Here is a 27,850-nt window from a genome sequence, read left to right as displayed (position 1 = left end):
ATGCAGGTTTAATCCCTCTAAGCCCGCCCACATTTTGTAAGGGTCCCTTCATTAAAGCTTTTCAGCAGAACCTCTGGCAGGTTTCCTGCTGCTTCTGACCCACCAACAAGCCCTCCTATTTCCACAGAGTTTCTTGGTGTTGCAGCAGCTGCAGGCCTTGCCCTCACTGGGGATGAGCCTTGCCAGGGCCCCTAGCCCCAGGTGCCCACATCTGCTGTCATGCACCCTCCTCCTTCAATGCATAATATCCGGAGGCCCTGAGGGAAGCCCCTCGTGGGAATCAAGAGGCATTGGCTCTCTGCATGGAGCAGAGCTCAGGTCAGACAGTGCCTGTGAACAACAGCTGCACCCAACTGAACCTCCCCCACAGGCTTCAGTGCCTTTGAAGAGAGCCTCACACTGCCCACAGCATTAGAGCTGGAGGTGGTGCAGGGCAGTGGAACCGCCCAGGCTCTGCAAGAAGGCAGCCTCACAGCCACTTCCTGCTTGGGTGGCCTTGACGGCTCTGAGCTTCAGTTTCCCATCGATAACTTGGAGGAAATATACTTCCCCCCTCCCCCCACCCCAGGACTGTTAAGAGGAATGGAGATAATCTATGTAAACATTTTGACATGTAAGAGGTATTCCAAAACTCATAAGCATTGTAATTACAGTGAGTTGTACATGTCTGTCTCCCTCCCACAACCCCCGCGGGCTAGCCAATGGCAGTTCTCAGAACAGTCCATGGAGTAGGAGCTAAATGGGGTTAACCATCTGACAAAGGTCGCAGGATGGAGAGAACCGGTGCTGTCACTGAGTGAGTTCCAAGAAGGAAGAGTTATTTGAACCTTCAAAGGCCCTGAGCAGGACCCTAAGGCCAATTGTGAAGCAAGCAGAGTCAGCGACCTCTTTCTGATCTGCACGCAACAAGCCCTCCCGTGTCCACTGTGGTTCTGAGTGCTGCAGCGGCAGCAGGCCCTGCCCTTACTGGAGTGACCGTTTTGATGATTTTGTTTCAGCTTTCAAGCAAGCCCGCTCTCCTCCTTGTTTTGCGCATGTGATGCAGCTTTGCTGATGCATTAAGTACAAACTTGATCTGTTTGTCATGCGACCCTGCACTGGGAGGCGAGGCTGGGACAGGGTGTTTCTGGGGCGGGGAACCTCTTCCTCCAGACAACATTCAGACCTGCCCACAGCTCTCTGGAGCCTTCTACTTCTTAGGAGTGCCAAGATTTCTCCTCCAGGGCCACAATCTGGCAGATCTTGGCTGGTTTTTCCTGGACCATCACCCACTCACCAGCTCAAGGATGCCCTCGCCAGAAACCCAGGGGTTTTTGGGAGGACTGTGGAAGGTGGAGGGGGATGATGGGGCCCACTTAGGAAGCCTAGAAGTGTACCCCAGACACCCCTACCTCCAGGTGACAAGGACCTCTGAAGACCCCAGGCCTGTCACTGGGGCCAGCCGACTCCTGGTTTGGCATCCAGCACAGGCCTCATCTGGGCTTTGCAAAATAAACACCTGGCCACATAAAGGCCAGAGCCCCTGCTGGCCTCAGACCTTCAAGGCTCCCCATGTCCCCATGAAGTCAGAGTCTTGGAGTCAGGTCAGGGCTGGCCAGAGGTAACCTAGTGGAGACTGGGGAAGATCAGAACCACCTTGCAGATCCAAGTGCCTATTCCTCAATCATGAGGACAGAAGCTGCACCTCCACACCCCATCCCAGATGCCATTCTGCAGAGGCAGGAGGAAAGGAAGGAAAGCTGAGCCTGAGCTGATAGAGGAACCCCATCAGAGGCTGAGCACCTAGGAGCCAGAACATCATGTAGAGGAATCATTTAACCTAACGCAGCAAATGGAGTCTCTTCCATGGACTAAAAGTATTTTGCTTCTCTCTGCTCAATGGATAGCAGCTTGTTAGGAAGATCAGATCCACCCTACACTAGATTTTAAGAGCTGTTTTTTTCTGCAAGTCTGAGGCGTGGTGTAGATCAACGAGGGACTCTGTGGCAAACTGAGCAAGTATTTGAAGAAAGTCAAGAATTATAGGACCATAGAGGACTTTGAGGGAACTGGGATGCTTTAAGAATGCTTTTGAGGCTGACATTTAGGGCAATATACTTTAATATCTGTCTTAAAGTGTCCAGAAACCATGTCGTTGGGATCTTTAGAGTTCTCCCTGCTGGGTAGTTTTTTTTAGCAGTAAGCTGTCTCTCTATGGCCATATGTCAGGGGACATAGGACCTGGCACAGGGCATGATTTCAGTTGGACCACAGCTCTGAGGACGAGGGCAGCTGTGTGTGGCTACAGACCTTGTGGAGAGCTGGAAGGACCCCACTGACCATGATCGAAGCAGCCACCCCCATGCCCAACCTTCTCCCTGAAATGCATCAGAAGTATTGCTTGGACCCATTTAAGTGTCTGTAGGGTTCCTTGATGAGCAGGTCTCATCCTTTTTCAAAGGGTGGCAAGGACCCCTCTCAGCCTTCTGGGCTCGAGGAAAGACCCTGGAGAAGCTACCGGTGAGTGAGAGAACTTTTTTTTTTTTTTTTTTTTTGAGACGCGTCTCACTCTGTCACCCAGGCTGGAGTGCAGTGGCACGATCTTGGCTCACTGCAAGCTCCGCCTCCCGGGTTCATGCCATTCTCCTGCCTCAGCCTCCCGAGCTGGGACTACAGGCGCCCGCCACCACACCCGGCTAATTTTTTGTATTTTTAGTAGAGACGGCGTTTCACCGTGTTAGCCAGGATGGTCTCGATCTCCTGACCTCGTGATCCGCCTGCCTCGGCCTCCCAAAGTGCTGGGATTAACAGGTGTGGGCCACCGCACCTGGCTACCCCCCAGTGATTTCTGAGTTCTCTCACTCACCAGCAGCTTCTCCTCCCAACCCTCCCTGCTCTCTCAAATTGAGGGCACTGGTTCTATTCCATCTGCCACCCCTTCTTTGGCCCTCTCTGCCCTGAGATGCTGAACAGTCATGGGAACTTCACACCTTGGGCCACTGCAACCTGGAAGCCGAGTTAGCTCACATTCCTCCGGACAAAATTATTCTAGACCAGGTCAGGCCTCACACATCACCTCCTCTGTGCCACCTTCTTCCCTCAGTAGAATGAATCATGAATCATGTTCCCTTGGCGTTTGGAGGCATGGTACATTGTGTTAGTGTTTTACCTACCAAACCCAATCTCCTCACCTTACTGCCAAGTCTTGACAAGACAGGGTGCTCTTCAAGGACAGAGACATGTCTCACTCACTCCTCTGAGCTATGAGAAGATGGTTAATTATCTATATTTAATTTTTATAGGACCTTCGGAAAGTGTCTTGACGTTTGAATATAAACATACAGAATTTGCTTTCCTGGGAATGGTTTTGCTCCAAATCAAATAACAAAGTCACACAGCATAGGGCCAACACAGCATGGGTGGGGGAAGTTGTTCTACATCACTCTAGCTCCCTGTGCTCCTATTTTATGCTAGGATGGACAGAACCATTGCCCAAACTGTTTTAACACTAGCCTCGGATTTCTGCTTATCTGCTTCATTCCTTCCCTGAGGCTGCTGACTGCTCAAGGAAATAAGAGGAGCAGGAGTGCTGGAGAGAAATGAGAACTGACATTTACTCGGTGTCTCTCATGGGGCAGGCATTGTGCTGGGTAATTAGTATCTGCTCCATGCAGTGCATAAGATGGTATATTGTCTACTGCTGGGTGCAACATTCAATGTGTCAAGAACTGTGAAGGGTCTGATATTTTATCCTACTTGCAGTCTAATAACTTAGCTTGCCACAGTTTCATAGATACTGACATGAGACTCCTGGATCAGAGACAAAGGATTTATTATTACTCACCCCTAGCACAGCAAGCAGCCTGAGCTTCATGCTTGTGTGGATTCTCTTTGCCCTGTAAGTCCCACGAGGCCAATACGAAGAGGCCCTGGTAGATGCAGTGTGTTTGTTTCACAGCTGATGAAACTCAAGACTAGGAAGTTCCAGTTTTTTATAATGAGCTGCAAACAAACCTGCTCAAACTTTGACCTAGAGGGAGGCATTGTCTTTATTAGACTGGGCAGTGAACAAACCTGCTGTTCACTCCAGAGGGAGGCACTGTCTCTATAGTCCAAGGCTATTCGTTGTACATACTTGAACAGATAATCCAGAACAAAAGCTGCACTCACAAGATGTGCAGAAGTATGAAAGACCAGTGAAGAATGATCTCCCAATACTATGTATGTATGTTAAATCACAGCCATTAATTACTTTTCTCAAATCTATTTTTTTTGTGCTTGACATACTAATATATGATGGAGGCATGCCAAATCTCTCACCATTATGGGGAATTTATTGGTTTCTCCCTGTAATTTTTTCATCTTTGCTTTTTATATTTTGAAGCTTTTTTTTTTTTTTTTTTTGAGACAGAGCCTTGCTCTGTCACCCAGGCTGGAGTGCAGTGGTGCGATCTTGGCTCACTGTGAACTCTACCTCCCAGCTTCACACCATTCTCCTACCTCAGCCTTCCGGGTAGCTGTGACTACAGGCGCCCGCCACCACACCCAGCTAATTTTTTGTATTTTTAGTAGAGATGGAGTTTCACCATGTTAGCCAGGATGGTCTCAATCTCCTGACCTTGTGATCCGCCCGCCTTGGCCTCCCAAAGTGTTGGGATTACAGGCATGAGACACCGTGCCCGGCTGAAGCTATTTATTTTATTCACACTTTATTCTCATTACATTGGGCTTGGCAAAGTGTCATGCATCGTGTATAGATCCTGTTATTCTGTTGCTTTCAGAGGGAATTGGGGTCCAAATTCTAATTGTCTTTAAGTTCAGAATCTGGATCAGAATCAGAAGAGGGTGGCCAATGCTGCTGGAGGCTACAGGCTGCAGGGAAGAAGTTGGGAAAAAGCATGGAGCTGACTGTGGGGGTTCATGTTTCAGGGTTCTCATCTGGGCACCCAACAATCCCACACGCAGCTCATGGGTGAGGGAGCCCACAGCAGCCCCTCAGAGCGAACAGGGATGGCATAGGCCCTGGGCTGGAACTAGGCAGTTGGAAGAACAATTGCATCTGCAGAGGGAGGAACTGAAAAGACATCCTTCCATCTGTATCCCAGAATCCCGTGTACAGCCACTCCATCAGGACAGGGCCGGCGCTGGCTCCTTGGCCTCAGGTTGGCTTCATGAGTAGTCCAGTAAAAGTTCTGCAAACTTGTCATGTGCCAGCTCCACTGTGTAGCCGTCTGCTTGAGATGCTGGACAATCACTTTCAACTGTTTATGATTCTTCCTCGACTCTTTAAATTCAAGAGATTTCTTCAAATTTAAGAGATTCTTTTAGGAAACTGGATCTGCTGGTCACTCCAAGTATTAATGAACTAGTCAGATGGTTTTTCTGGTTCCTCAGTTTCATTTTCCTCCTTTACTTCCTGCGGGTTTCTAGTGATTTCAAGCTGAAGTCCTACTTCTTCCATTTTAATTCTGAGTTTTCTTCTGGGATTCTTTACACTGCGGCCACAGGGCCTAATCCTGGGTTGGCAAAGAACTAGCACTCATTCTGTGCTAACAGAACCCGGGAGTGTAGGGAGGTGCACTTGTGGAAATATGCTTGCTCCTCTCAGCCTCTGGAGGTCTCTCATTTTGAGGCTATTTAAACAGATGCTATACGGCTTTGCAATTGTTACATCTTCCCAATGAATTGAACCTTTTGCCATTATGTTATCCTCTTTATCCCTGGTAATGTTTTTGTCTTAAAAATCTATTTTAGGCTGGGTGCGGAGGCTCATGCTGGTAATCTTAGCACTTTGGGAGACCAAGGGAGGAGGACTGCTTGAGCTCAGGAGTGCGAGACCAGCCTGGGCAACATGGGGAGACCCTGTCTCTACAAAAAATATAAAAATTAGCCAGGCGTGATGGCGTGTGCCTGTAGTCCCAGCTACTCGGGGGGTTGAAGCAGGAGGATTGCTTGAGCCCAGGTGGTGGAGGTTGGGGAGAGCAGAGATCACACCACTGCATTTCAGCATGGGTGACAAAGTGAGACCCTGTCTCAAAAAAATTTTTTTTAAATAATAAATTAAAAGTATATTTTGTCGGATGTCAACTTTCTTGTGGTTGCCATTTGCATGATCTATTTTCCCATTTTTTGATTTTCACATTTTCCACGCTATTATGTTCTCGGTGTGTCCTGTGGAAACAGCACATGGCTAAATTTTTTAACCAAACTGATACTCTTGATCTTGAATGGGAAAATTAGGAAAAATTAAATTTATATTGCTTTTTTATATATTTGGACTTGTTTTTAGCCATCTTACTTTGTGCTGTCTGCCCCACTGCTTGGTTTTTCTTTCCTTTTTTTCTCTCCTGTCTTACCTGTTCTTTGTTATAGAGACTAGAAAGGAAATTCTGAAAGGGAAATGTTCCACAATGTTCATCAAGAAGAAGACAACAAAGGTTACTCTAATAAACCCCAGCGCTAACCAGGCCAAATGATTGTTTTTTGTTTTTTTGCTCCACCAAAATAAGGGTTGATCTTGAAAAAATTTAACCTGCTTATTTACTGCTTTTTTTTTTTTTTGTGAAATAAGAAATAAAGAGAAAAAAGTAAAGCCTTTTTTGCAATCAGCCAGGCAACAACTGTTGAACACCGACTTTGTGTAAACCTCTGAGCCAGAGTCTAGGATGGGGTTCCCTCCTGGGGCTTCCATGCTAAGGGGAAAAGAGACAAGTGCCCAATCAAGCTAATTCACACATGAGATCAGCACTGTGAGTAAATTACAGAGGGTGATGGCAGCCAGAGAGAGACTGGGGCCGAGGTGGAGGAAGCAATTTCAGAGAGGAAGGTGAGGGATGGTTTCTCTGAGCTGACATCTGCAGGAGAGAAGGGAGGTGACCTTGGGAAAGAGCAGGAGAGAAGGGTGAAGGTGGTGCAGGCAGAAGGAATCACAGGTGATGGATTGAGAGACAGGAATAAACTAGGACTGTTGAGGGCAGGATGGAGGCAGGGTGACTGGATAGGAAGGAGCCAGGCAGAGCTAGATGAGGTGCGAGGCAGGATCCGGATCACCACAGAGCCCCAAGGCCATGGTAAGAGACAGTCATGGCCTGATTTTATTTTTAAGTTTATCATGTTGTAGAAGGAACTTTTTTATTTTTTATGTATTTATGGTTTTTTTTTGAGATGGAGTCTCGCTTTATCGCCGGCTGGAGTGCAGTGGCGTAATTTCGGCTCACCACAACCTCCACCTCCCGGATTCAAGCAGTTCTCCTGCCTCAGCCTCCTGAGTAGCTGGGATTACAGGTGTGCACCACCACGCCCAGTTAATTTTTGTATTTTTAGTAGAGACGGGGTTTCACCATGTTGGTCAGGCTGGTCTCGAACTCCTGACCTCGTGATCCACCCGCCTCAGCCTCCCAAAGTGCTGGGATTACAGGCCTGAGCCACCATGCCTGGCCGAAGGAAGGGCCTCTAGTTGGCATGATTACAACAGGTGCTTTGACTGTTCAAGACTAACATGCCCCTTTAGTGACTCTCTGTAGGTAAAGTCGGTTTCCTTTGTTGTGGGATTCAGGAGGATGAGAGAGATCTTGTGTTGAAACAGGAGAATCTTTATTGAGTGCACTCAGGCCCAGCTGACTCACGTACAAAAGACTGGGCCCAGAACAAAGACAGCACCTGACTTTTATACATGCTTCACAAAAGGAGGTGTCCTAGCTTGAAGCAAGCTTACAGTGGTGTGAAAGCAGGGATACAGAAGCAGGGCAGAGACAGGATTGCATATGACCATTGCCAAGCAACCCAGATGTCCATTATCTAGGTTTGCCCGGGCACAGGCTTATCTTATAACCTTCACTGTGGTGCCCAGACAGCTGTAGCTCAGGCCTACTCAGGCTTTTCATGACCTTCTTAGTACTTCTTAGATAAAACAGAATACTTGAAGTCACTAGTTACAAGAACAGGAATCTGTAAACTCATTCCATAAAACAAAGGAAAATTTGTTTTTCTTTTCCCTGTGTTGAGGGAGTGCTGAGAGAGTCTCCAGAGCACATAAGATCATATTATCAAGATTTTCATGGGTCCGGGCTGTGCCTGTTGCCTCTGGGACAAGTCAGCCTAATGCAGGAAAACGTATTTCTCTTTCTTCTTATTTTTATTTTTCTTTAATTTCCTGCCTCACCTTGGCACTTCAGCCTGCCAAGCTTTCTGATCTGGGCACCTCCTAAGGCCTCTTCCTTGGAACCTTGACTGGGCTCCTCCCTGCTCTCGGGGATTAAGGAGCTCCCTCTCTTCTCAATCCAGAAAAAATCTCATCTCTGTCCCTGCTGCTGTATCCAGACACACACCCTCTCTCCCCACACCCCCCAGGGCACCTCACCAAAAGTCATCGCTGATTTAGGCTTCTGCAAAAGCTGAGACATTGTTAGGCTGCTTTATAGCCTTTCTAGAATTCTAGAAACATGGGATTATCAAGTCTGTCTACCTGCTTGAAAAATGATGGGAGGGATGGGAAAGTGAATCAAAGAAGAAAAATGTATAGAGAGAGCTTTTCAATGGCTTTTTCTACACAAGGAAAAGCAGAGGGATAAGGTAGGGAGGTACTGCATATTCCAAGTGACAGAGGATGGTAGCTAGGATTAGAGAGGTGGCAGTGGAGATGGAGAGAGGGGACAGTTGTAAAGCATATTTTGGTAGTAGTGCATGCTGAGGGAGGTGGGAGATGTGGGGACAGAGGCACTCAAGGATCACACCTTGGGTAATCCTTTCAGCTTGAGCATGTGGTGTAAATAATTTCAGTCTGAACTGGAAACTAAGGGTATATGCCCACATACCAGACCAGAATGCACAGCAGACACCATTTCTGCCTTAAGCAAGAAAGCTCTGGAAGGGGTCATGGCGTTGGGGGTGTCCATCTGGGGGTCTGCTCTGTTACATGAGGGTAGCAGGTATACAAGCATACAAGCCACCACTGGCAGTTTATTTGTTTTTAGAAACAAGGTCTCACTTTGTTTCCCAGGCTGGAGTGCAGTGGCATGATCATAGTTCACTGCAGCCTCAAACCCTTGGGCTCAAGCAATCCTCCTGCCTCAGCCTCCCAAGTAGCTGAGACTACAGGTGTGAGCCACCACACCTAGCCAATTAAAAATATATATATTTTTTGTAGACACAGGGTCTCGCTATGTTGCCCAGGCTGGTCTCAAACTCCTGGCCTCAAGCAATCCTTTCACTTTGGCCTCCCAAAGCGTTGGGATTACAGGGATGAGGCACTGTGGCCAGCGCATCGGCAGTTTTATATCTTGGATGCTCTAAAGGGCCTTGGTGATATTTGTCTTTTGTAATGTGGTGCTTAAAAATATGATGCAAGACAAGCTGTACTTCAAAAATACACAAAAATGTACTTAAACCTCTTTAAAAAGTTCAGAAAATAAACAGATTTTAGTTACAGGTTATGTTCGGGGAGGGGAAGCCTGTTACATTTCTAGACAACTAGAGCAGTGGGACAAACTGCTTTACTAACTTTTTCCCTTTGACATTGGTGAGAGTCAGCAGTTGATTGTTCACTGGGTCCTGAACCATGAAATGCTAGTTTTCTGGAAAGAAAGAAAAGGAAAAGAAGGAAAAAAAAATCCACTAAAGAATTTCCCTTCCCTTTCTACTCCCTCCAACTCCCAAAACAAGAAACCCAACAAAACAAATAGAAACCCAATCCCTTACAAATGCCCTGGGTTGAGTGAGTGAGTGGCATGTGGCCTTGGATTCTTTCTGCTCACTGCTTTGAAAACAACCTCCAAAGGAGTGCATGGGGTGATCCTGGTGAGACTGGGAAGCAGAGGAACAAGTCCGTCTAGAGTTTGGGGGAAAGTCAGGGGAAGTGGGAGAAGGGGAGGAGGCTGCTAGGAGTCTGGGAAAGAGGACAGAGGGCTGGAGGAATTTGAATTACACAGTGAATGTCAGCCTGCCCTTAACTACTACCAGATGCTGAGCCTGAGTTTGCAACATATGTTGGCTGAAATTGCAACACACGTTGGCCTTTTTTTTTTGGAAGCAAAGCCCTGTTATTGTGGAGTCAGAATCTTAAAGAACTGGGAAAGCAAAGGTATTATTTACCTGTCCTCATTTGCAGGGATTTCCTTTGCAAGCCTCCTGTGAGAAGGATATCTTTCTACACAGATCTGCAAACCCAAAAGGTCAGGTCTGCATATTCCCTGCAGCCAGAAAGACATTTCACTGGGTGAGGCTCACGGTCTGGGAACCTATGTCATCTTCCCCAGCCTGGGGCTAAGAAGTGAGTGGCCCAGATTTCACCGCAAAGCAAAAAGCTCTGCGTGGTGGAGCCGGTGGTGCTGCTTGGCTGACTCAGCCGCCTTCTGGCTCTCACAGCCCCTCCGTGCCCCTTGGAGCTCCAGCCCGATCTTTCCTGGTCCCTGGCACAGGCTGTCCACACCACTACAAACAAGTGAACCATACTCCTGGATCCTGTCCAGGCCCCTCAGGAGCACATCTCTGGCCTCCATCCCTGTCCACCCCTACTTGCTATGGCTTTTGCTCTAAAACGGCCACTCCTGTGCCTGCAGCCCTGAAGTGGGAAGGCTGGGATACATCTCTAGCCGAGGGAACCGGGATGTAAAGCCAAGATTTCTTCTGCATATGCCGTAAAATTTTAAAAACACAAAAAGTAGAGAGTGAAAGAAAAAATAAGCTGCCATTCTTCCCTATTCCCTAGCCTCTCAGTTTCCCTCTTCCAGACAACCTCTTTATTTCCCATACCATTTTCTTTTCTTTTTTTTTTTTTTTGAGATGGAGTCTCGCTCTGTCACCCAGGCTGGTGAGCAGTGGTGCAATCTTGGCTCACTGCTCCGCCTCCCGGGTTCACGCCGTTCTCCTGCCTCAGCCTCCCAAGTAGCTGGGACTACAGGCGCCCGCCACCACACCCGGCTAATTTTTGTATTTTTAGTAGAGATGGGGTTTCACCGTGATAGCCAGGATGGTCTCGATCTCCTGACCTCGTGATCCACCCGCCTCGGCCTCCCAAAGTGCTGGGATTACAGGCGTGAGCCACCGCGCCTGGCCAGTGCCATTTTCTTTCTTCCTTTCTTTCTTTCCTTTCTTTCTTTCTTTCTTTCTTTCTTTCTTTCTTTCTTTCTTTCTTTCTTTCTTTCTTTTTTTTTTTTTTTTTTGTGAGACAGAGTTTCGCTCTTTCGTCCAGGCTGAAGTGCAGTGCTGTTATCTCAGCTCACTGCAACCTTCGCCTTCCAGTTTCAAGCGATTCTCCTGCCCCAGCCTCCCAAGTAGCTGGGGTTACAGGCACCCACCACCACACCTGGCTAATTTTTGATTTTTGTTTGTTATTTCGTTTTGTTTTTTAGTAGAGATGGGGTTTCACCATGTTGGCCAAGCTGGTCTCAAGCTCCTGACCTCATGATCTGCCCGCCTCGGCCTCCCAAAGTGCTGGTGTTATAGGCGTGAGCCACCACTCCCAGCTCCCATACCATTTTCTTACAACCACGATAATTCCATATATAGTCGTTTATATATACAAATGCATAGTGATGTTTTACTCAATGATATACCACATATACACCAGTGATCCCATGAGATTATAATGGAGCTGAAAAATTCCTATCCTCCTGACATCGTAGCTGTCATAACATTGTAACGTAATTTTTTTTAAAAAAAAACAAATTTAGTATAGTGTACAGCAGGGGTCCCCAACCCCTGGATCTCAGACCAGTTACTGGTCCACAGCCTGTTAGGAACTGGGCCACACAGCAGAAGGTGAGTGGCAGGCGAGCAAGCATGACCGTCTGAGCTCTGCCTCCTGTCATACCAGCAGCAGCATTAGGTTCTCATAGGAGCACAAACCCTATTGTGAATTGTGCATGCGAGAGATCTAGGTTGTGCGCTCCTTATGAGAATATTTGTTTGTTCGTTTGTTTCTTTTTTTTTGTTGTTAACCCCTTATGAGAATCTAACTAATGCCTGATGATCTGAGGTAGAATAGTGTCATCCCCAAATCATCACCCTACCCCCGTCCATGGAAAGATTGTCTTCCACGAAACTAGTCCCTGGTGCCAGAAAGGTTGGGGTCGGCTGGCCTATAGTTTTTATAAAGTCTACAGTAGTGTAACGTCCTAGGTCTTCCCATTCACTCAGCACTCACTCACTGACACCCAGAGCAACTTTCATCTTATAACCTCCATCCATGTTAAGTGTCCTATGCAGATGTAGCATCTTTTATCTTTTATACCATGTTTTTACTGTACCTTTTCTGTGTTTAGCTATGTTTAGATACACAAATGCTACTATATTACAGTTGCCTGCAGTATTCAGTACAGTAACATGCTGTATGGGTTTATAGCTTAGGAGCATAGTCTATACTATACAGCCAGGTGTGTAGTAGGTTATACCATCTAGGTTTGTGTAAGTATATCCTGTGATGTTCACGCAACAATGAAATTGTCCAATGACGCATTTCTCAGATGTGTGCCCATCATTAAGCAATGCATGACTTTACTATTTAAAAAAAATTTTTTTAATGGTAGCATATTTTATATACTGTTCTATATCTGGCTTTTTAAATTTAAAAATTTATCTTGGAGATATATATTATGCTTCTTAGTACATTTAGAGCTACCTTTCTTTTTTTTTTTTTTTTGAGACAAAGTCTTGCTCTGTCTCCCAGGCTGGAGTGCAGTGGCACAATCTCAGCTCACTGCAACCTCTGCCTCCCAGGTTCAAGTGAATCTCCTGCCTCAGCCTCCAGAGTAGCTGGAATTATGGGCACCCGCCACCACATCCAGCTAATTTTTGTGTTTTTAGTAGAGATGGAGTTTTAGCATGTTGGCCAGGCTAGTCTTGAACTCCTCACCTCAGGTGATCCACCCATGTCGGCCTCCCAAAGTGCTGAGATTACAGGCATGAGCCACCACACCTGGCAGAGCTACCTTTCTTTTTAATGGCTGCATAGTATTCCACTCATACCCATGATGGTTATTTGTTTATTTATTTATTTATTTTGAGATGGAGTTTCTCTCTTTTGCCCAGGCTGGAGTGCAGTAGCAGGATCATGGCTCACTGCAACCTTTGCCTCCCGGGTTCAAGTGATTCTCCTGCCTCAGCCTCCTGAGTAGCTGGGGTTACGGGTGCACACCACTTTGCCTGGCTAATTTTTGTATTTTTAGTAGAGACGGGGTGTCACCATGTTGGTCAGGCTGGTCTTGATCTCCTTACCTTGTGATCTCCCCCCTTGGCCTCTCAAAGTTCTGGGATTACAGGCGTGAGCCACCACGCCCAGCCCCGGTTATTTTTAATTTAATTTAATTTTATTTTATTTTATTTCATTTTATTTATTTGAGACAGACTCTTGTTCTGTCGCCAGGCTGGAGTGCAGTGGCGCAATCCTGGCTCACTGCAACCTCTGCCTCTCAGGTTCAAGCGATTCTCCTGCCTCAGCCTCTGGAGTAGCTGAGATTACAGGCATGTGCTACCATGCCTGGCTAATTTTTGTATATTTTTATTAGAGACGGGATTTCACCATGTTGGCTAGGATGGTCTCCATCTCTTGACCTTGTGATCCACCTGCCTCGGCCTCCCAAAGTGCTGGGATTACAGGCGTGAGCCACCGTGCCTGGCCTGCCCCGGTTATTTTTATGTCAACTTGGCTGGGCCACAGGATGCCCAGCTACTTGGTCAGACATTATTTTGGATGTTTCTGTGAAGATGCTTTTCGATGAGACTTACATTTAAATCAGTGAACTTTGAGTGAGTAGACTGCCTTTCACAACATAAATGGGCCTCATCCAATTACTTGAAGGTCTCAGTAGAACAAAAAGTTGACCTTCCCCAAACAAGAGGGAATTCTGCCACAGACTACTTTCAGACCTGAACGGCAATATCATTTCTTTCATGTATCTCCAGGCTCAGTGCCTTTAAAGTCAAACTGCAACTCTTTCCTGAGTTTCCAGCCCACTGGCCTCCCCCATTAGATTTTTGGCTTGGCAAAATTCCACAATCATGTGAGCCAATCTCTTAAAATAAATTTATTCAAAAATATACAACACACACACACACGCTTTCTATGGGTCTATTTCTCTGGAAAATTCTGACTAATATAAAACCATAGTCTATCTGACATAGTCCATTAATGGACACAGGTTTTTTCATTTTTCTGCTATTACAAACAATGCTGCAATGAATAAATATGTCATCATGCACACACCAAGCCCATATTTTAACCACTGTGCTATTTTGCTTCAGTACAAAGGAATTTAGAAAATCTTCTCCCCAAGCAATAGACAGACTAGCTTGGATATGTCTTGCTACAAATCTTAGTGTCATTAGTCATTAGGAAAAGTGCAAATTGCAATAAAAATAAACTATTCTCATGTATTAGTCCATTCTCGCATTGCTATAAAGAAATGCCTGAGATTGAGTAATTTATAAAGAAACTATGTTTAATTGACTGACAATTCTGCAGGCTGTACAGGAAGCATGACAGCATCTGCTTCTGGGGAGGCCTCAGGAAACTTATAATCATGGCGGAAGGCGAAGGGGAAGCAGGCATATCTTACATGGCTGGAGCAGGAGGAAGCAGGGGAGGTGCTACACACTTTTAAACAACCAGACCTCACGAGAACTCTATCACAAGACAGCACCAAGGAGATGGTGCTAAACCATTGGAAAGCAGCCCCATGATCCAATCATTTCCCACTAGGCCCCACTTCCAACACTACAATTCAACATGAGATTTGGGCAGGGACACAGATCCAAACTATATCACCTTATATGCACCTACTAGAATGGTTAAAATTATAGACTGGCCATATTAAGTGTTGGTGAAGATTTGGAGCAACTGGAACTCATGCTGTTGGTGGGAGTATAAAATGGTGCAACTACTTTTGAAACAGCCAATTTCTTAAAACAGTAAAAATACATGTATGAGATGACTCTGACATTATACTCCTAGGTATTTTCTCAAGAGAAATGAAAGCATATGTCCACACAAAGACATGCACACAAACGTTCATAGCAGCTTTGTTTGTAGCAGCCAAAAACTGGAAACAAACCAGAGGCCCATTTAACTGGTAAATAAACAAATTGCACTGTATCATACAATGGAATTTTACACAGCAATAAAAAGGAGGGAGCTATCAATTCCTGCGGCAACAAAAATGAGTCTCAAAATAATTATGCAGAGTGAAAGAAACCAGACAAAATGTGTAAATACTGTGTGATTCCACTTACATAAAATTCTAGAAAATGCAAATTAATCTGTAGTAACAGAGAGCAAATCAGTGCTTGTCTGAGAACCGAGCTGGGGAGCCAGGAAACTTTTGGAGGTGAAGATATGTTCATTATTTTGATTGTGATGACCATTTCACGTATGTTGAAACTCATCAGATTGTACACTTTCAATATATGCAGTTTATTGTACTTCAATTATATATCAAAAAACTACAAAACTCTTATTTTGAATGCCAAAATGTGAATAATAATGTTTTTGTTGTTTTGGTAGGTATTTTAGAACAATCTTAATCTCTCCATGTAAATGAATGCCTTAGGCAGACTAGAGAGAATGTCAGATATTCAGAAAAGTGAAAAAGAAAAGCACATTAATATTTTTCCAAAATACCACCCCAGTTGCAAATTTATACAGTGAGTATGCCCCCGACTCCCACACTGCCCTTCAGTTTCATGGCCCACCACTCCCCAAGGCCATCTGAGCTGCACCATGCTGAACTAGCAGTTTCCCAGATACACCAGGCTGTGGTTACTATGATGGGTAGAACAGGCAAACGTAGGACCTGCTGCAAAGTCTCCAGAGAAGAGGCTCACTCTGCAAGATGCCTGAGGATGTCCAAGGGCCCCATGCTCTTCCCTGCTCTAAACTGAGTGCTTCTTGCCTGGCCCTAAGCTGTGAAAGAGAGCAATGAGTCACTACCACAGTGCTTGGCAAGATGCCAGCAAAGAGGCTGGGCACTCCTCACCACTTGGCAGCCTAAGCAAATGCCCACCTGCCAGGCCCATACAGGCCTTTGGCAGCTGCCCAGGTCCAGGGTTGGGTGCTGGGATGAGCAACAGAAAGCTGCTTTATGAAGCTCTCTTGCTGTCAGCACAGGTCAGAGGCTAGAAGAAAATGGACGCTCTGAGGGAAGAGAGGAAAGCTACACCCTGCAGGCAAGGGCTGAGTCAGTTCCCCAACATGCTGGCCCAGCCCTCTTTCATGGCTGCATGCCAGAGAGGCCAGGGCCTCTTCCAGATTCTCATGCTCTCTGTAATTCAGCAAGCCCCAAACTCGGTGGCCTGGGATTGTCCGGAAGCAGAAGACTGGGCAAACTTTGACATCTTCTTCTTCTTTTTTTTTTTTTTTTTAAGACAGAGTCTCGCTCTGTCACCCAGGCTGGAGTGCAGTGGCACAATCTCGGCTCACTGCAAGCTCCGCCTCCCGGACTCATGCCATTCTCCTGCCTCAGCCTCGAGGCTGGGACTACAGGCGCCCACCACCACGCCAGGATAATTTTTTGTATTTTTAGTGGAGACAGGGTTTCACTGTGTTAGCCAGGATAGTCTCGATCTCCTGACTTTGTGATCTGCCCGCCTTGGCCTCCCAAAGTGCTGTGATTACAGGTGTGAGCCACCGCCAAACTTTGACACCTTCTATGTAGTTTTCACTGACATCCATTGTTCTTGGTGTCTGGAACTCCCTCCTTCCCCAACCAGCCCACACCTAGTTCCTCAACCCCTGGCAGAAGGGTCTGCTGGGCTTGTTATACTTCTCTTCAGAGGACAATATTCTCCATTTTATGAGCTAAACACCAGAGGTTAACATATCCTGCCCATCACCTGCGCACCCAATAGGGACAAATGTCAATGGAAACTGCATTATTTATTATTTTTAAAAATTGTAGTCCAGGTGTTTGGCCAATCTGTATTTTTAGGATGAAGAGAGAGATGCTTGAAAGCTGAGATCATGAAAGCAAAAACGCCAAGAATTCTGGTTCCTTTGATTTCACTTGCTGAGATCCCCTTTTCAGCCCATGACTCTACCCACTCTCCTATTTTGCAGGGTTGCTATTGCTCACACACACAGGATCTTTGAGTTCCTTGGAGACTCACACACTTGGTTATGTGTGGCTATTTGTCTGGATTTTAGATGTTCAGCAGTAGCTATTAAATTAAATGGTGAGGGTGGTGGGATATTTCACTCTCAGTAATATGTATTTAGAAGATCCTACCATCAAAAACAATGTGGGGTAAACTCAGTGTACAAAGAATCCCAAGATCAAGTACTTGTGAGGTATTAAAAACCCACCAGAGGCAAAATCGCTCAGAAGCCTGGTTTGACCTTGTCCTGAATGTGGCAGGGATAGTAGGGGCAAATGTATTCTGCCCGGTTAGGACATGTTTGACACATATGGTCAAGATCATGATGGCCTGGACAGAGAACTAGGGGATGTGTTTCATACTTTTCAGAAATAATATGGAGCCTAGGGATCAGACCACAGGTGTGCCTTACCCATCATGTCTGATGCAACAGTATGTTGGTCAGGGTTCAACCAGAGAGACAGAACCAGCAGGCGGCATGCACTGAGAGATTCTTGCAAAGAATGGGCTTCCACAGCCGTGGGGGCTGGCTGGGCAAGTCTGAAATCCACAGGGCAGGCTGGAACTTTGGAGTGTGGCTGAAGCTGCTGTTACAGGTAGAGCTTCTTCTTCTGCAGGGAAGAAGAAAATTCTATGCCCCAGATGATCTAGAATAAACCATTTTACTTAAATCAACTGATTATGGACTTTAATCATGTCTACAAAATACCTTCACAGCAACACTTAGATTAGTATTTAAATGAATAGATGTAGACTGCTACTCAATCAGGATGATACTTTAAAAAGCCATCACAACAGAGTCTGCCTGTGGGCTTCTGCCTAAGCCATTTCCAAGGGTCGTCTTGAGAAATCTGGTGGATCAGAAGGTGAGGCAGCACCTGGGGTACCTGAGCGGTAAGTCCCCTATGATGAAGGGGTGAAGGTAAGTCCCCTACAATGAAGGGGTGAAGGGAGGGCCCCCAGCCCGGATCATCAAGCACCACCTGGCTGTGCACCTTTACACCATGGAATTTCAGGATGCCCAGAGCCCCAGAGCTGGATGAACCTGTAGGCACTCCTAGTCAAACTCTTGCATTGTCCATTGGGAAACCTATGGCCTGGATCAATGAAATAGCCAAGACAAACCAGAAGAGTCTTGGTCTCCCATCTGCAAGACTGGGGAAAAAAGTGAAAAGACTGAGGGTACGAGGAAGGAAAGAAAACAGACTAATGGAGAACAGCCTCAAACCTCAGACCTGGAAGTGAGCCTGGGGCTTCCCTAGCCTACCCCTGCATTGCACAGATGGGGAGACTGAGGCCCTAGGAGGCGGAAGGACTGACTCAAACTCACTCTGTGAGTTGAGGGTGGAACTGGAACTGAACTCAGGCCCATACCTCCTGGGAAAGTGCTCAGTGCCCTCTGCCCGCCCAGCCCTCCTGCCCTCCTAATGAGCTAGAGACACTAAAAGTTGCCTCTCCAGGAGAATCGCTTGAACCCAGGAGCCCAGATTGTGCCACTGCACTCCAGCCTGGAGACAGAGCGAGGCTCCCTCTCTAAATAAATAAATACGTGCATGCATACATACATACATACATACAAAAGTTGCCTCTCTCACCCCTAGGCATTTTGAGTTCATGTCTTTGCCACAAAGTGTTCTTGGAATCAAAGAACCAATTCATTAATCTGCATAATTAGTTTAGGAACCAGAGGGCTTGGAGACCGTGCTGTGAGAACAACTCCAAGCTCAGTCTCTACACTGAAAAACCTAACTACATCTGACCTGTGTCCACAGGTGACACCTCAGCCTCAGCCAGGAAAAAGCTGGAGGCTCTGCATGGGCCTCCTCCATCCCACCCTCCCCAGTTCTTACCCCTAGAGGGACATATGGCTCAGGATGGGTGTCCTGTGGGCAGTGGGGCAGGGACACCCTCCTCTTGTTCCTCTCCTGTATTTTACAAATGGCAACATGGAGCACAGAGAAATCATCTGTTCACGGCCATCCCACAAGCTAATGACTAAAAATTCTAGTCCTCTGTATTAGTTCGTTTTCACGCTGCTAATAAAGACATACCCAAGACTGGGCAATTTGCAAAAGAAAGAGGTTTAATCGACTTTCAGTTCTACCTGGCTGGGGAGGCCTCACAATCATGGCATAAGGTAAAAGGCAGACTCACATGGCAGCAGACAAGAGAAGAGAGCTTGTGCAGGAAAACTCCCCTTTATAAAACTATCAGATCTCATGAGACATACTCACTATGATTAGAATAGCATAGGAAAGCCCCACCCCCATGATTCAATTACCTCCCACCGGATCCTTCCCACAGCATGTGGGAATTCAAGATGAGTTTTGGGTGGGGACGCAGCCAAACCATATCATTGTCTATTTCTCATTTCAATGTTTTTCTTCTTTTTTTTTTTTTTTTTTAAATATTCATTTCCAGTTGATTCCAGCAGGGCAGCCCAGCACTTAGATAAGGCTGCCCTGAAAGTGTCTGAAAGTGTTCAAAGATTCTTACTGAGTGTTAGTGGCCAGAGGAAGGTAGGCAGGCTTGGGAGGCTCAGTGAAGTATCATCTAGCTATGCCAAAGCTTACGTTAGAGGAGAAGTGTTTACGTATGGGTTTGAGGACTCATGCTTCAAAAAAAATCACACGGAGAAATATTGTCGGCCTCTGGGAGAAATTTGAGCGTTGGCCCGGCTGCGAAGCTGCATAAACAGTGGTGATGACCGTGGTTAATCCAAACCCCACTCTGGGCTCTGCAGAGTCAGTTCTGCCTGTGGCTCGTGAAATCGCCACTCATTACTGAACGCTTTTAGGGAGGAAGAAACTGACACAAGTAGCAGAGGCAGAAAGCTGCCCTGGTCACATCATGCCACTGTTGGGAGACGCCCTGTGTCATAAAAGGGCACATTTCTAAACGATAATGCTAACCCCAGATGCCAAAGCTGGGCAGAAGCAGGTTTGCATAGCTCTCTAGAATACATGTTCTTGTGAGCTTCAGTGGTCCAGTTTTCCACAATTCACAGCTGATGACTGCATGTCTGGATTGCCCATCCATCAGCAAATATTTATCAAGCTGGGCTAGTGTTAGGTGGTTTGGTACATAAAAAGATTTAGAAACATGTCCCATCCCTCCAGGAGTTCGGTCCAGCCAAGGTAGTAAGACAAACTCACACCCAGATACTGAACAAAACCAGCCGGGTATGCTCTTGCCCAGCAGCAGGCATGGACTGTGCCCGCACAGGGAATGTGACTGGTGCCCTCTGGAGTTGTGCATCACCATGGCCCAGGCTGGGGAGCTCAGAGGAAGAGCAGATCCCAGTGGGCTGGGCAGGGCAGGGCAAAGAAGGTGGCTGCTCTATGCCCATATCCCTCTTCTTCCTTTCTCAGGTGGCAGTCACTGGCTGAGTTTTCTAGCCAATGGCAGAGGACATGAGACCCAGGGACAGGCCTGGTGAAAGGCTGGATAAAGGAGCATCACAGGGGAGGCCCACTGACCTGGCCATGCTTCCTGTTCATGCCAAGTCCCATGGGGTGTTCTGTAGCATTGCTGCACCCCAGCCAGCCAGTCTTCAGCCTTCTGGCCCTCTATCCCTCTGTGCCCATTGGATGGGGCCCACTGCAGGTTGACTGGGCTAGCTCTTTGCCCTGCTTGTTAATGCCACTTGTAATTTCCCATTTTTCCAATCAATCATGTAATGTGAAGGGCAAAAGGAAAGTGCCAGCCTTCCCAAGTGCCTCCCCTGGTGTCTTTCCAGAGGGAACTGTGAGAAATAAATGTCTGCTGTTTATTAGTCACCGGGTCTATTGTATTCCGCTACAGAAACACACATGGACTAAAACATCAGTCCAGCTTCCCTGGATGGTTTCCCGGAATCCATCTCTGATTTCATGAGCTGGCGCTGGTTATCACAGCTCAGAGAATCTGACTCCACTTTCACTATAAAAGTTTTGTCATGTTAAGCTTTTATGAAGTTACATTTACTTCTCGGATTAGCTTAGAAACAGCCAAATTACACCCATTTCTTGGAGTCTATAGCTTTTAGTTTGCCCTTCTGTTAAAGGAAAGTCTAGAATCCAATGCTAATAAACACTTTGATTAAAATATACTCCTTTTAATGAGATCAAGTCCTTTACAGGGACAGGGATGGAACTAGAAGGCTGTTATCCTAGGAAACTAACACAAGAACAGAAAACCAAACACAGCATGTTCTCACTTAAAGTAGGAGCTAAGCAATGAGAACACATGGACACAGGGAGGAAACAACACACACTGAGGCCTGTTGGCGGCAGGGGGCATTGTGGGGAGGGAGAGAATCAGGAAGAATAGCTAACGGATGATGGGCTTAATACCTAGGTGATCGGTTGATCTGTGCAGCAAACCACCATGGCACGCATTGACCTATGTAACAAACCTGCACATCCTGCATATATAACCTGGAACTTAAAATAAAAGTTGAAGGAAAAAAACCGTATAGTCTTTTTAAGCTACACAAAAGGAAAGGAACAGATCTTCCTCGCACCCCTCAAAAGAAATGAACCCGGCAGACACCTTGATCAGGAATTTCTGGTTGCCAGAACTATGGGACAATCCATTTCTTATTTAAGTCACCCAGTTTGTGGTCTTTTGCTTGGTAGCCCTAGCAAAACAACACACATGGGTTCTCTTTTTAAATTGTGTAGCCAATATCTTTTTGCTCCTCCTCTGAAATAAACCAGGTTCCAAGAGGACTTGGGTGCCACCAGGTCTGCTCACCCAAATCCATTGACAAGATGCCACACGTTTGCACTACATGGTGAGTCCCTCACTTTAGGAATCATGTTTACTGATGCTTTCTGGATTCTGGTGCCGTCTGAACCTCATAGCTCTTTGCCAGCTTCTCCTATATGGCTTCTGTCTAATCTTAGCTGCTCTTAGCAGACCTGATACATATTTTGAAGGCTATGGATTATATCTGCTCCCAAATTTGCTGAAGATAAGCTTACATATTTTGTTGTTTTTGTAGTATTTAAAAAAGAAAAAAAGAAGAAAGATGCTGAATCTATGTTACCGCATTCACACCAGAAGTCCTTAAGGTTAACATTTAATCCCATAATCCTAAGTAGTGAATTCAGCCAAGTGCATGGAAAGCACTTTTCCCATGGTGATAATTACATGGTACTTTTCATCTTCAAGGTAGTTGGCCAACACTTACTAATTAATTCTTCTAATACCCTGGAGCAATTAAAAATAAAAACCACACATTTAATTTGACTAGAGGAGATAATTACCAATATCAGCAGACAAGAAATCCCACAAGGGACTAGAGATGAATAATTAAATTGTGGTAGAAATATTTCAAGGCATGATTGCCTTCTGCTTTCATTACAGTAGGAACATTAAAGCTTGATTAAGAAAGAAATCTTATTTCCCTTTTACAGGTTAAGAAACTGAGGTTCAGACAAGGAGCTTTTTGTTAAGCAAATACTAATTAGCTAATAATCTAAATGGAAGTTAATGGAGAATGGTTTGAACTCAGTGCTATGGTCTGAATGTTTGTGTCCCTCCCAAATTCAAATTAAAATTCTAACCACAAGGTGATGGTATTAGGAGGTGGAGCCTTTGGGAGGTGATTATATCATGAGGGTGGAATCCTCATGAATGGGATTAGTGCCTTTATGTAAAAACTCCCTCACCCCTTCAACTATGTGAGGATACAGCAAGAAGATGCCGTCTGTGAACTGGAAAGCAGGCCCTCATCAGACTCCAAATCTACCGACACCTTGATCTTGGACTTCCCAGTCTCCAGAACCATGAGAAATAAATGCTGTCTATAAGCTGCTCAGTTTATGGTAATTTGTTATAGCAGCCTGAATGGACTAAAACACCTAAGGTATTAAGAATTTTGAGGCCGGGCATGGTGGCTCATGCCTGTAATCCCATTATCTTGGGAGGCTGAGTTGGGTGAACCAACTAAGATCAGGAATTTGAGATCAGGCTGGGCAACATAGTGAGACATTGTCTCTATTTTGATTTTTTTTAATGAAAAGAAAAAATATTTTGAAAATCCTAAATCTGCTTTTCGCCTCTATTAAAAAATCTTCAGGTGGCAGCTCTTAGTATCCTAGAGTCACATTCTGAATATTTGTAACCATTGTCCACAAGGGCAGTCAGAAGGCTCAAGTTAGTGGTTTCCAAACTTACTTTTTGGTGTAAAGTGTCTTCATACTCTTAAAAATTATAGAGGACACTGAAGAGCTTTTGCTTATCTAAGGTAACTATTGATATATCCTTTACTAGAAAGGAAAATAGAGAAAATTTTAAAATATTTCTAAATTGATTTTTAAATGACAACAATAAGTCCATTATAGGTTAATATAGACAACATATTTTTATAAAAAATAACTACATTTTTCAAAATGTAAAAAAAGTTGCAAGAAGAGTGGCATTGTTTAATAGTTTGCAAATCTGCTTAATGTTTGGCTTGATAGAATAGATAGAATAGATGTGGATAAAACAGAATAGATAGAATAGATAGATATGGATTATCATATCTGCTTCTGAATTCAATCTGTTGCGGTATGTTCTTTTCATTGAAATATAAGAAGAAAAGCTATTCTTATAGATACGTAGTTGGAAAAGTGAGGAGTATTTTATGAGCCTTTTTAGATAATTATGGCTATTCTTTTTTGATTCTATACCAAAACATAGTCAATGGAAATTCCTTAAAACGTCAGTTGCAGCGTGGAATCTGATACCGTATCAGCAAACTTTTCAAACTGTTACATTAGAAATCATTGGTCTATCTTGCATTTGACTGGCTCTTTTATTTATGCATGATTTTATAACATTATGCCTTGGTTCTTTGGCAAATGGTTCATTTAATTATGCAGATAGTCAAATTTTGACAACATTAGACAACAACAAAAATCACATTAGTTTATTTCACCTCTAATCTCATCACAAAAGTCTTGAATTATCACTGTCAAGCTCATGGGGGTGGACACTATTTCTTCCAAATCTCTAATTTTCCTCTTGAAAGCTCTAATTTAATCATTGCCCACAAATACTCTAGTTGCCTTCCTTGAAGGAACAGACAGGCTCACTTCATTCATTTTCAAGAAAATGACTGCCAAATATTCATGCCTGAATATTAATATTTGCCTGTCAGTCGTTCTTTGAAACAGAATGGTGCTCCATGAAAAGGCGACTAGTTCAGTTCCCCTGCCTTGGCCTCCCAAAGTGCTAGGATTACAGGTGTTAGCCATGAGCCTAACGTGTGTAATGAGCAATGATCAGATCAGGAAAATTAGCATATCTATCACCTTGAACATTTATCATTTCTTTGTGTTGTGCACATTCAAAATCCTCTCTTCTAGATTATTGAAAATATGCACTACATTTTTGGTAACCATATTCACCTCACAGTGCTGCAGAACACTAGAATTTATTCCTCCTATCTAGCTGTATCGTACTTTTGTATCTGTTAACCAGCCTCTCCCCCTCCTCCTCTCCCTCCTTCTCTTCTCAGTCTCTAATAATCTTTATTCTACTCTCTACCTCTATGAGCTCCATTTTTAGTTCCCACATATGAGTGACAGCATGTGGTGTTTATCTTTATGTACCTGATTTATTTCACGTAACATAATGTCCTTCAGGTTCAGGTATGTTGCTTCAGTTGACAGGATTTCATTCTTTGTTATGGCTGAACAGTATTTGATTGTGTATATATACCACATTTTCCTTATCCATTCATCTGTTGATGTACACTTAAGTTGGAATGAACATGAGGGTGCAGGTATCTCTTCAATATACTAATTTCCTTCCCTTTGGATAAATACCCAGTAGTGGGGTTTCTGGGTCATATGGTAGTTCTATTTTTAGTTTTTTGAGAAACTGCCATACTGTTTTTCCATAATGATTATAAATCAACTTTTGACATTAACTATTGGCTTGCATTGTGGTAGATGAAGACCGATCACTCTTGGAGTGTCATCTGTTCTCCTTCCTCCCAACCCTCCCAAAATAAACATATCTCAATGTTTTATAAAATACCCAATATTCAATGTTTATTTGATTATGCTCATGTAATTACTATTCACAGCTACATACTGTGGTACACTCTAATTACATTGCTTTTCTAAATTTTTGTTTTTCTTGAACTTATAATAATTGCCTTGTTTACTAAATTGCTTAATTTTCTTTGTGCTTGTCATTTGCTCAGTTTTGCCACACTTTCCCAATGCCTTTCATTGAAGTTTTCCTGCCAGATCTACCCATTTAGGTAGCCTATCAGTTCTAATTTCTTTCTTGCTCCCTGATACCTTCATTCTCTTCTATTAGTACTGGTGGCTTTCTAGGCCTCCTGCACAGCTGTCATCCTGAGACTTCCTTTTGCTTTCATCTTATGAAATTTCCTCGACTTTTATCCTTAGTTTGATCTCTGGTTTTTTGGTTCTCATCTCTTCCTCTTGGTTTTCTCCTTTTTTTGGTGGAGTACATCCTCAAGTAGCTTTGTTAAGATGAAAACCCAGTAGAATTACAGAAGGCAAAAATGATGATTGTGCTCCAATCTGAAATGGTTGACCTCTACACTTAATGTACAGTCTTCATACTGAAATCTCTATTATTCTCTGGAGTCTTCATCCACATCTCACTTATGTTGAATCTCCTTTTTTCTGCATCCCACATTTCCTCTTTAATGTATTCATCTCATTTCATTTTGATGGAGCATAACATCTGGTGGCTGAGAAAAAGATATGTAGGAGGTAAATTTTTTGAGACTTATCTGAAACTGTGTTTATTATATCCTTATACTTAACAGTTTGGTTGTGTGTAGAATTACAAATTGTAAACATTTTCTACCCATAATTTTGAAAGAAAATCTCTATTGTGTTCTAGAGTCCAGAGTTGTTGAGAAGCCTAAGGCTATTTGACTATGAATTTTTCTATATGGCTTGTTTTTCCTTCCCTCTTCCTGGAAGCTCAGAGAATCTTCTCTTTGTCCCCACTGTCTTGAAATTTCACTCCGATGTGCCTTCACATGGATCTATTTTATTCCAATAATATGGTCACTCAGCAGATATTTTCAGTCTTGGAAATTCGTTCTTTCAGATCTAGGAAATATTACTATGATGATGACTTCCTCTTTTTCAGAAATTCCTATTATTCAGATATTGGATATCTTGGACTAATCCTCTAATTTTAATTTTTTTCTTTCTTATTTTACATGTCTTTGTCTTTTTATTTGCTTCTGGGAAATTTTCTCAACTTTATTTTCCAATCTTGAGTTTTTCATTTCTGCTCCCATGCTGTTAATTTCTAAGATTTTTTTTTTTTGTCCTGTGTAATTGTTATGGCACCTTATCCTTGATGTATGCTCAGAATGTCTTTTTTTTTCTTTTCTAAGTTCTCTTGACATTTTCTCCTAGACCCTATTTTCTAATTGTCTGGCCTCTGTCTTCCATGCTGGGGGATTTACTTAGAGTCTGGTATCCCTACATTATCTGTTCTCCATTAGGAGTGGGGAATTGAAAGATTGGTTGTAAACTCTGACCACATTGGTGAGATTTGTAAACTCTGAGCTTCACTTTAATTCATTTGAATGGTTGGCAAACTACCAATGCCGTTATCTTTACGTCTTTCCTCTTAGATGGGTCATGGAGTGAATCGGCTCTTGTGGGGCTAGAAACTTACACAATTAGGGACCTTTTTTTTGTTTTGTTTTTGTTTTTGAGACAGAGTCTCACTCTGTTGCCTAGACTAGAGTGTAGTGGTGCGATGTTGGCTCACCTCTGCCTCCTGGGTTCAAGCAATTCTTGTGCCTCAAGCCTCCCGAGCAGCTGGGACCAAAGACACGCGTCACCTTGCCCAGCTAACTTTTGTATTTTTTGTATAGATGGGGTTTTGCCATGTTGCCTAGGCTGGTCTCGAACTCCTGAGCTCAAGTGATCTGCCTGCCTTGGCCTCCCAAAATGCTGGGATTACAGGTGTGAGCCACTGTACCTGGCCAGGAAGCTAAACTATTTCTAGAAAGATGGACTGTGAATCAATTAAAGCTCTTTTCTTTATAAATTACCCAGTCACAGGTAGTTCTTTATAGCAGTGTGAAAATGGACGAATACACGGGGAATCATCTTGTAAATAAGTGACAACTGGGAAAAGTTAAAATGAGAAAAGAAAGGAGACTGACACACAGCCCTCAAGAACACCAATATTTAGGGGGAAGGACAGTAGAAGGGGGAACTACAAAGAAGAATAAGAAGGAGCTGCCTGAGAAGTACACAGGAAAAAATAGTGGGTGGTTAATCAGAAGCCAAGAAATAACTTCTAGCTCTAAGGAAGAGTCAACATAAAAATGCTTTAAGAGATGGGATGCAGACTGAAAATGCTCATTGAGTTTTTCCCCTGTAGACTACAAACACTCCGTGGAAAGGCGCGATATCTGCTGTGTTGGTTTTTTTTTTTTTTTTTGAGACAGAGTCTCGCTCTGTCACCCAGGCTGGAGTGCAGTGGCTGGATCTTGGCTCACTGCAAGCTCCACCTCCCGTGTTTACGCCATTCTCCTGCCTCAGCCTCCCGAGTAGGTGGGACTACAGGTGCCCGCCACCTCGCCTGGCTAGTTTTTTTGTATTTTTTAGTAGAGACGGGGTTTCACCGTGTTAGCCAGGATGGTCTCGATCTCCTGACCTCATGATCCGCCCATCTCGGCCTCCCAAAGTGCTGGGATTACAGGTTTGAACCACCGCGCCCGGCCTTTTTTTTTTTTAAATACCTTTTTTACTTTAGATTTTTGTGGCTACACAGTAGGTATATATTGTCTTGT

General features: G+C 44.4%; 1 long non-coding RNA gene across 1 annotated transcript in view; it reads left to right on the top strand.

Moving 5' to 3' along the window:
• The window catches only part of LOC103876762, a 72,436-nt gene extending 51,128 nt beyond the window's left edge, over positions 1-21,308 (top strand). Inside the window, exon 4 of the long non-coding RNA XR_004178193.1 lies at positions 20,436-21,308. This is a non-coding gene — a long non-coding RNA (uncharacterized LOC103876762). The remainder of the gene's footprint in view (positions 1-20,435) is intronic.
• The last annotated feature ends 6,542 nt before the right edge of the window (positions 21,309-27,850 follow it).

Source organism: Papio anubis, chromosome 14, assembly GCF_008728515.1.
Source record: "Papio anubis isolate 15944 chromosome 14, Panubis1.0, whole genome shotgun sequence".
Classification (NCBI taxonomy): Eukaryota; Metazoa; Chordata; class Mammalia; order Primates; family Cercopithecidae; genus Papio; species Papio anubis.
This window is presented reverse-complemented; position numbering and strand designations above follow the sequence as displayed.